Here is a 10,899-nt window from a genome sequence, read left to right on the forward strand (position 1 = left end):
CCTAATGTCAAAATTTAGCTTTGCTACCAGAAATTAAAATTACATTCTTCTGATAGATGATGTACAATTACCTAGGGGAGTGCAAAAAGTCCTTATTGTTTGTCTTCATGACTATATGTTTGTCTTCATAACTATAATTTAACAATTATATACTAAGTAGTATCTTAAAATGGAGCAACCTTATGGAAATCCTAAAGAGGACACTACACCCTTGTTTGAAGCCACACACATGGCAAAGCATGGAGTCTGTGCAAATTGTATAGTACAGTATACCACCATTATATAGATTGTGATGGAGCATGACACATGATTCTATTTGAAATGGTGGTAAAAAAATCTCCATATTTCTGTGTTTGGAATAAGAGGAACAGGATTATAGAATAGGCCCATACATTTCCTTACTACAGATTCGCATCACATGTGTACGTATTCACCAAGTAAACTTAAACTAAATGATAAAACTTTATATTGTTTCCTTTAGTACAATTGTATACATCTCTTCAGTGTTCAGCCTGTAATTTATGTCCATAATGGAGATATTATTATACTAGCATAAAAGCAATCCATGCAATAAAAATTCAATTTAAGATTACGGAAGTTCCCATGCTTTCATTATTGATCACCATAGGTCAAGTACTAGTCTTGCGTCAGATTGCACCATACAATACAATGCCAGATAAATTCAATTAATGTGCTGTACCTTGGTTTTTATTTGTCCTTAGCTTGAATAAGTATACAACAAATGAACAATATTGAAGCACTTACATAGTGATGGCATGAATTGTTGAAGCAGTACAAATTCTGTTTGATTTTGCCAGTCACACATCAATATTATACAGTCAGATATTGTATATTTCATCTATTTACCTTAGTATATGTTTTCATTTCCCTGTACCTAAATATACTATAGCAAATTCCTAATGAAGAGAGAAGCAATGAAGACAGAAACACAATAAAGACACTTCAGCTAATTTAGAAACAATCTTTCCTACAATAGAATGTTGCTGTTGTCAGCCATTTAGTCGTTCATGACCCTCAGTGACCCTAAGGGCGAGCTCCCTCCATGTTTTTCTATTTTGCACTGCTTCTTTCAGTTGTCTGATATCCATGCCAATATCAGCTTTGACAGTATCAAGCATCAAGTATCAATAGTATAAATCTGTTTTAATAGTTTTCAACCTCTTTAGACTCGGCACACGTGTATTATCTGTATTAGAAGATGATTACTAAACAATGACATGAAAAGGCAGTAGTCAGTTTGAGCTTTATTTCTTGTATCAAATGGCAATGGAAAATGACCTGAGCTGAAAACATGCAATTGTTGGATTGTATTGAAACAGGCCATCAGAATTGCAATATGCTGATCTGGAGAGTCTACACATCTATATCATCCACAAGGAGCATGGAGTTCTTTTTCTTCCTTCCACATTTATAGCTTTATTATATAGATGTCAACAAATGTCAACAAATTTTCTACAATAAACCATAAGCAGGATAACTGATACTGCTACCCCTAGCAACGAACCTAAGGGCCTATTCTGTCCCTAGATGAAAGAGAACAGAACTAGACAGATGTAAGATAAATCCCATAGGTACTCAACACACAGATATTGCATGCTCACACCACATATCTAACAAGACATGGATTGAGGCGTCTCCACACCTATGGACGGAGGAGATTCAGTCATCTACATACCAATGGAAGGAGGGGCCGAGTCTGTCCCTAGATGAAAGAGAACAGAACAAGACAGATGTAAGATAAACCCTATAGGTACTCAACACACATATATCATATGCTCACCCCACACACCTAAGAAGACATGGATTCAGGCATCTCCACACCCACACATGAAGGGATTCAGGCATCCAAACATCTACAGATGGAGGGGATTCAGGTGTCTACACACCTATGGACAGACGGGATTCTGTCGTCCACATACCAATGGACAGAGGGGATTCAGGCATGCACACACCTATGGAGAAACATGAACTCCATTCTGGATTCAGCTAAACAAAGACAGAACATAGAGTCTAGACTCAAACACCAACAAACAGACCAGACCCATCTGACACAACATAAAGCTAGACTCACTCACCAAACTGGATCAAGAAAAAGAGCCGAACAGCACACATCCTCACACAAGCAGGTAGACTACAGAATGAACCCCATCCAGGAATCGGTGTGACCAGGTTAAATGTACCCACACCATGACTGAGTGGCCAAACAGAGAATGCACTTCTTTGTTGACCAAGTAGTCCATGTTACAGCAAAGTGGAGAGGAAGGCCCTAGCAAGGTATTACCAACAGACAATTTCACAGTGACAGGTAAAAGGCAAACAGTAGAGTTGAAGGCATAGCCACGTGGACCAGACTGACATAATAACGCCACCATGGTTCCACTACCTGTTATTGATGGCATACCATAACAGAGAGAACTGAAGACAGTAAAATGATGGTGTTCTGAGTTGGATGGGAGGAAAAATAAAAATGAGCATCTCCAATCAGAAAACAATCAGTGTAGCGCAAACACTTACATATTGTTAGTGTAAAATCTAGCCCTGAAGTTTCAGAACTCCAAAGTTTTGTTAGGTAGTCCTTTAAAAATTGATGGTCAGAAAGCAGTTTCTGTGTTTCAAGCTTATACTTCTCTGTCTCATGGTTTAATATGCTGTGGACACAACATATTTTTTAAATACCGACCACCCAATAGCAACACATTTTAAACATGACATGATGCAATTAAATCATAGTATATACTTATGTGTCATAGATAAGTAGATACAAAACTAATTGAAAGGAGCTTATTATAAATAAATATACCATGTGTAGGACAGCACATGGCATGAAAGTGTCAATGAGAAACTTGACATTCATAGAAAAAAAATGGTTTTAAGATGTATAATCATAGAGTTGGGACTTCCAGGGTCACTGGTTCCAACCCCCTGCTTGATGCATAATTTACTAAATTATCCCAGACAGATGTCTGTCCAGCCTTTATTTGAACACTTCTATTGAAGGAGAACTCACCACTTCCTGTGGCAACTTGTTCCACTCACTGATAGCCCTCACTCTCAGAAAGTTTTTTCTAATATCTAATTTGTGTCTCCTTCCTTTCAATGTCATCCCATTGCTTCTAGTCTTTCCTTGTGCAAATTAGAATAGGGCTGATCCCTCTGCACTGTGACAGCCCTTCAGATATTTGTGGACAGCTATTAAGTCTCCTCTCAGTCTTCTTTTTTGCAAGCTAAACATTCTGAGAACCTTTTATCGTGTTCATGGGTCATAGTTTGATAGAAATATGTTAGGCCATGTTTTTGATTAAAATGTGTTCCGTGGTAGTGCTAATCAATCTAATGCCGGATAAGCATGTAATATTGAAAAACTAATGGAATGCAGAAAAGATTCTACACTGTTTCCTCTATCTATCAAATTCAATATGAGATAATATGTTTAGAGCCAAACACTTAGTGTTCTGGCCATGTACTATTGAGTCAGTTAACAATTCTATTACATCATGTTTTTAATTTATTGATATTAGTGAAATCACCTATGTGCACAATGATACCAGCATAAGTTAGGATACAGTTAAAATTGGTAATGTTACTAATGTACTGTGTATAGTTACAAGAAAATGTAAGTGAACCCTTTGTAATCACCTGGATTTCTACATTGATTACTAATAAAATGTGATCTGATTGTTATCTAAATCACAATTATAAAAAAAACTAATTTAACTAATAGCAGGGAGTGTTTAAATGTAACGAGAAATGAATGCGCTGTTGATATATTTTATATTGTCTGAAACTGAGCAACCGACGAGAAGTGCACAATTCTCATTATTCATTCAGTCGTCAGCTCCCATTTAGTTGTAACAATAATCGCTTACTTTCATTTGTTTGAGTGAATTTTGAGCAACAATTGTTACGTGTAAATGGAAGATGGAAACAACTTTGGGAAGACCTAAGAAGATATGTCGTAGAAAGCTACAGAACTGGAAAAGGCTACAAAATAGTTGATACAATCCTGGGTGTACATCAATCTACAGTTAGACAAGTTATCTATAAATGGAGAAAATTCCAGAGTATTGCTACTCTCCCTTGTGATTGGCATCCTGCTAAGATCACACCAGAGCACAAAAGGCAGTTCTGAAAAAGGTGAGAAATAACCCAGAAAAGATCTACAAAAGACTCTACAAAATGAAAGCACCTATGTTCATGTGCCCAAATTTAAAAAGCATCAATCAAGAATGGTGTTCATGGAGGGACGTCATAATGAAAACTGCTGCAGCCTGAAAAAATAAAAATTCCAGCCTGTCTCAGTCACCTGAATGTTCCACAATTCTTCTAAGAAAATGTTCTATGGGCAGATCAAACTTACTTTTTCTTACAACTGTATGTTCTTTATAAAATGATAATAGGCACACAGGATTAATTCCTTTGGTAGATGTTATATACTATATTAAAGTAGACTAATTTTGCTGGTACAGAAAAGGGAACTACAGTATAAGCTTCTGTTAGGTGAGCAATTTGTCACTTTCTGCAAATAACATATATTACAAAGGTTCCCTTATTCATATGTACTACTGATTCATGAAAAATATACATTTTTTTCCCGGAAGTAAGACCCACCCCGAAAGTATGCCCTACTCTGGTTTTCGGGGAAGGCTTGAAATATAAGCCCCCCCCCCCCCCCACACACACACAAAACAAAGAAGCCCTAGCTAAAGTACATGAAAAATAAAAACATCAATACTCACCTAACCCGCGGCATCTGACTCCCTTACGATGGTCCCCGCCTCCAGCAAAGCAAGTACTGTGATTGGATCGAGCGCCAGCCAATCAGAGCTGGTGCTCCTTCATTCAAGCCATTCAGTGAATGACATCACTTAACGGCTATGGTTGGTTCATCAAGCGCCGGCATTGATTGGCTGGAGCTCGACCCAATTACAGCGCTCACTTTGCTGGAGGCGGGGTATTTAAAGCCCCATCACCAGAAAGAAGAGGATATTTCAGCACAGAGGACACTGCAGACTGCCGCATCACTGCCAGAGACCAGCAGCTCGAGGCACCGGCACGCGGCAGACCAGGTGAGTATAAGCCCCCTCCCGAAAATAAGACACTGTGCCTCTTTTGGGGGAAAAATTGATGTAAGACAGTGTCTTATTTGGTTGGGGGGGGGAATCGGTAGCAATAGGATAAATTTTAATGTATACTTTATTAGCATTTAGTAATTCCAGTAATGGGTGCTCTTGTGATGTGCTGTATAAAATGTATACAATTCATGTTAGTAATATGTGTTAATTAGAGATGAGCGAGCGTACTTGGCCATGCCCCTTTTTCGCCCGAGCGCCGCGATTTTCGAGTACTTCAGTACTCGGGCGAAAAGATTCGGGGGGCGCCGTGGGTGAGTGGGGGGTTGCAGTGGGGAGTGGGGTGGAGAGGGAGAGAGAGAGGGCTCCCCCCTGTTCCCCACTGCTACCCCCCGCTCCGCCACGCCTCCCCCCACCCCCCGGGGGCCCCCCGAATCTTTTCACCCGAGTACGGAAGTTCTCGAAAATCGCGGTGCTTGATCGAGTAATTACTCGAAACGAGTAGGTTCGCTCATCTCTAGTGTTAATGTTTATGTGTCTTATTTATGTATGTTAGTAATATGTATTAAAGTGCCATGAAGCATTTTAGTAAACATTGAATATAGCTTCCTAAGTTAAACTGAGCTATAATAACAACTATAATACTTTTTGAGTGAAGTACACACTTCCTTAAAAATAATATAGCACCAAAAACTGACCCCATAAAAATTCAATGGAGTCCATTAGCCAGCATTCCTTTGAAGTCAGATCTGGCATAGTGTAGTTGTTATGGCTACCTTATTAGTCGAAGCCATGATGCTGGTATTAATAGAACCTAGAAGTTAATCTCATAAGCTTTGATGTTGTGTGTATTACATGAAGCATTAGAATTGAATTATATTGGACTTTTATATATGAAATAAAATATTTGAAATCATCTAAAATACACAAACTCCAATGCACTTTCAAACGTAAAGAAATGTGTAAATACATAACTTTGCTCAAGCTGTTCAATTCAATCCATACTTAATGCATTCCTATCAGCAAGATCATTAGTGAATTTCTCTTTACAAATGTAAATTAGGTTTAAATGGTTTGAAATAATGGTCCAATTGGTGCTTGACCTTTCTAAAAAGCGACTAAGAGCTTCTTTCAGATATGTATCTTTTTACAGATACTATGAAAGTCATTTCTAAACAGCTTTCCTTCTTTTCATTTAAAATTCATTTGTCTCCTTAGTCACATCCTGTAAACTTTCCCAGAATAAAAGGCTGCAAATGTCATTTATAATTAATTGTCAAATGTCCATGAATGTCTTTGATTACTATATACTGTATAATGTAGCTAAATGGATTTTATTAGCAAATCAAGCTTACCTAATTACCATTGCCTAAACATTTATTTAGCTGTTTCTCTGCAAATACAATGCGCAGAATGTAGAGAATTCATAGAATATTTTTGTCCCTGTTATGTACAAATGAGAAAACGAAAAAAGATTTTACTCACCAGTCCTTCACTTGAGAACATCCACTTGTGCATGGAGGTATTCGGAGTCAGGTCAATTCAGTTCATCCAAGACGAGGAAAGGAATTTCCACCACCAAGTAAAATGCAGTAGCTTTAGCTTCTAATTATTCTATTATAATAAAATTAATAAGTAACCTTAGCATAGCCAGCACACTTATGCATTTTAGCAGTTATTCCTTATTATCCTATGAGTAAAGTTGGCCATTCACATGAGACTTTGATTGGCCACAATGTGGCGGATCAATTTTCCGTGAGATTGTACATATGAAGCCACTAGCAATTTTCCAGACCAAGCTGGTGGATTGTTTCAAAATAAAATGGGAAAAAAGACATTAGGCTCGACAAAGTGGCAAGTGGTCAGGCTGATCAGTTTGGCTGATCACACTATATGCTTCCATTTTTTGCTTTTGAAGGGTGATATCTTCCAGCATAACAGATCACAGTCTAGATCAGCCTTCGTTAATGATCATTTGCTGGATATTTTCAAGTAATTGTCACCTGAAATGGCCAAAATATACATTTTTGAATGATTGTAATCTCATATGTGCAGGCAGTTTAAGACATAACTGCTAAAATGCATAAACTGTGATGGCTCTGCTCTGGGTTTGGATACTTTTATTATGGTAGAGTGAATAAAAGCTATGTGTTATTTTTGCAGCTCACCTGGTATTGAAATTTCCTTTGCTTGATTTGGATACAGTTGTTAACAAATTGTTATTTTAAGGTAATCAATGTTAGATAATCCCACAAGTTCACAGAAGTGTTAAGGCCCTCTTACATAAATCAATTACTAAGAGGATGAATAGCTCTACGGATGCTAGTTCCCATCAATTGGCCCATGTAAATTGTCAGCATACAGTCCTAATACAGTGCTACCCTGTATATCATCAGTGCTTGTTTCGGGCAGAAAATCTGCCCTGGTAAAATGACCCTGAAAATAGCCCTACATTGTCTTTAAAAAAGTACTCCTATGAAAACACATTTTTCCATCCCTGCACACCTCTCCAGATTGTATAACACTCTGCAGGTCTATTATGTATATCGCACTCTCTTATATGCAGTGTAACCTTCTATTTGATGTTTACCAAGCATCATTTTGATGTTGCTTTCACTGTGTTCTATGCTAAAAATCCCATGATGAATCAGCATAGCATTACATAAGCAGCCACAGAGTGTATCATCTTTGACTGCTGGGAGAATAGGGAAAATATCTTAACCTCTATATTAACTTAAATGAGCTAAAGACCACATGTATACACTCAGGAGAATGAACTGTCATCTTCTTCATTATACTTGTGTGAGAGGAGTCTCTACTCAACAGCAGTGATGTCATAAGAGTTACTGTCCCCACTGAGAACAGCATGCATGGTACAGTCCTTGTAATTTCATTACACAGAAAGTTCTGGCGACTAAGATCTGGTGACCCTTAATAGAACAGAAAGGCATTTAATTCCCAGGGGTTTACCATGAGATCACATGACCCAACTAAAAGGAATTTTTAGATAGCAAGGAAAAACTAAACAAGACAATGCTAGATTATTTATATATACAGGGGGGTGGGCTGGTTAGATAATGATTGACAATAATATTCACAGGAGTGTCTCTTTAAGGCAAACTTTTCAATCAATCTTATACTTAAATTAAGTCTCCTAACAAGTCTGCTTTTGTACATACTTGTATACCCTTATAAGTATAATGCTGGAGTACCTTTTCTTAGAGCTCTGCAACGTGCCATTCCATTTTTTTATTTCTCTTGGAAACGTGTAAACAAATTGTGTTTGTTGATATTTGACTATTTCATAAGTTGTTGTTTCATGACTCATCAAAATGTGTGTATATATATATATATACAGTTAGTCCCCGACTTGCGAACAGGTTCCATTCCGGGAGCCCGTTCGCAAGTCCGTTTTGTTCGCAAGTCGAACAAATGGTTGTATGGAGGGGATCGCGGGTGGACCCCGCTCCATACAACGTCGGGTGCCGGCTGTTTCTTACAGCGGGCACCCGGCGGCAGCAGTTCCGACGAGCCGTGGCGCTTGTCGGAACTGTTAACACTTTAAATACCGCTCTGACAGCGGTATTTAAAGTGTTAACAGTTCTGACGAGCGGCGCGGCTCGTCGGAACTGCTGCCGCCGGGTGCCCGCTGTAAGAAACAGCCGGCACCCGGTGTTCAGGGGGCCCGTACAGCGTCCCACGATGAGATCGCAGGACGCTGTGCGGTTGCTAGGCAGCCGGGGACCTCCTGAAAGGCCCCAGGGCTGCCTATGCAGAGTGCCTATCAAGCGCACGGCTTGATAGGCGCTCTGCATAGACAACCCTAGGGCCTTTCAGAAGGTCCCCAGCTGCCTAGCAACCGCGATCTGACCGGACAGGCTTCTATCAGGCTTGATAGAAGCTTGTCCGGTCCCTGCACAGTATGATGTAATGCCATAGCATTACATCATACTGTGCAGTACAGATAGTTCGTATCTAGCGAAATTCGTAAGTCGAATGTTCGCAAGTCGGGGACTATCTGTATATATATATATATATATATATATATATATATATATTCCCAATTGCTCTAATAATACACTTTATTTGATATTCTGGTTATCTATTTTTAATTTATGTTTCTTAAAAGTAAATGTTACGTTCACCTTATCATTAAAAAAAATTCTAATTAATTAAACTGTTAGCATATTCATATTGAAAAAAGTAAAGCAAATTATAAGTAAAGCTTAAAGGAAGAACAGTTTATACCCTAAACTTTTAATAATAATTTTACAGGAGAATTCATTTGAGATTTAAATCAAATAACAGTTTTATACGGTTATTCATCATTTTAAAATCTCCGTCTTACTATTACATTTAATTGCTTTTCTTCAGCCCGTAGAAATTATCTAAAATATTCTCAAATAAAATTTAAAAAGCTAACATATTTGTTTTCAAATAATTGATTTATAGATTAAGAAAATGAACATGAACTATAACTACTTGAAATGATGATGTTGATTCCCGTAGTAGTAGTAGTAGTAGTAGCAGTAGTAGTAAAATAATAATAATAATACTCCGTATCCCTCACTATATCACAAGTCTGTCTTCTTACTATTTTAACATCCTTTCAACCATTTGTATCATACTTTTACTTTATATGGTCTAATTCTCTCTTAATGACTCTCTATAACTGATGTTTCATGCTTGATATAGTGATTCATCAGTCCCTTGACTCTTGATAAAATCCACATTTGATGTTCTCCAGTGCCGATATTTCATTTATATTACATCTAGAATTTCCTCAATGTTTTCTTTGACTCTTTACACAGTACTCAGTTCCTACTGCTAGATGTTATGAGGGATTAGGTTTCTTTCATAAGTATGAGAGGTACTGTGCTTCAGCTTTTTGCCAGCAAAACGCTGTAGTTCTACCAGATCAAAGGGACATTAATGTATGAATAAATATGAGCAAATGCTTTGCCAAATCCACATTTAGTCTATTAGAAAAATGGTTCACAACTTCCAGGTCAACCAACTTATTGACTGACTTGCAGCTGTGGCATGCAATGGCAAACTGGTAGTTTTTTACCAGCTCTCACACGTAACATCAGTCCAGTGGCCCATTCTTCGCTGCAGTCAGTCTTTAGTAGGTGCTCGTAAATGATAGGACCCATCTAAAAATAATGCTCACCTGGACACAGCAGATGGGCCCATATGCTTTTATAAAAATATGTGCTAGCAACTTTGTATTTTATGTGGTTAGTGTATATAAGGAGGAAAGAGGCCAGGTCTCTAATTGTTGTGATAATTCGGTAATTTATTAAAAATAAAAGGTTAAAATGGAGGAGATACCATGATTACTAAGGTGGTTCTCCCAGTGTGAGGCTCATCCATTGCACTCCGCGTGTGCTGACCCCTGTGATTTCCCCAAATGCGGGAAACTCGACTGCATAAGTTGTGGTAGTGGAGGTCTGTTAAAAAAAATAGTAAAATAGTTCAATAAAATACAAACATCCTAAAACTGCAACATAACTACACTGGAACTGCCATGGGGCCCTTGCAGTATGTAAATATTCTACCACATTACGATGGCATAGATTATAAATGTATAATATGGCTGAGGAAACTATTCAAAAGGAAGCATGTGATCCTATCAATGTTCAGATACATATTATATTTCCATTTAGCCCAAAAGATTATACAGTCAACATATGAAATGTATTAATACTCAGATCTACATATGGCCAATCTGCTAGAAAACAGCAGTCAATAGAATATCTCGGTTGAATGCAATCCACATATAGATCATGCATGTGGGTTAGTATCC

The 10,899-nt window shown here is 37.9% G+C and overlaps 1 pseudogene; it reads left to right on the plus strand.

The window, feature by feature from the left end:
• Positions 1 to 10,403: 10,403 nt before the first annotated feature.
• On the plus strand, positions 10,404 to 10,548 carry LOC136579375 (U1 spliceosomal RNA; annotated as a pseudogene).
• Positions 10,549 to 10,899: the final 351 nt, after the last annotated feature.

Source organism: Eleutherodactylus coqui, chromosome 9 (assembly GCF_035609145.1).
Source record: "Eleutherodactylus coqui strain aEleCoq1 chromosome 9, aEleCoq1.hap1, whole genome shotgun sequence".
In the NCBI taxonomy this organism is placed as follows: Eukaryota; Metazoa; Chordata; class Amphibia; order Anura; family Eleutherodactylidae; genus Eleutherodactylus; species Eleutherodactylus coqui.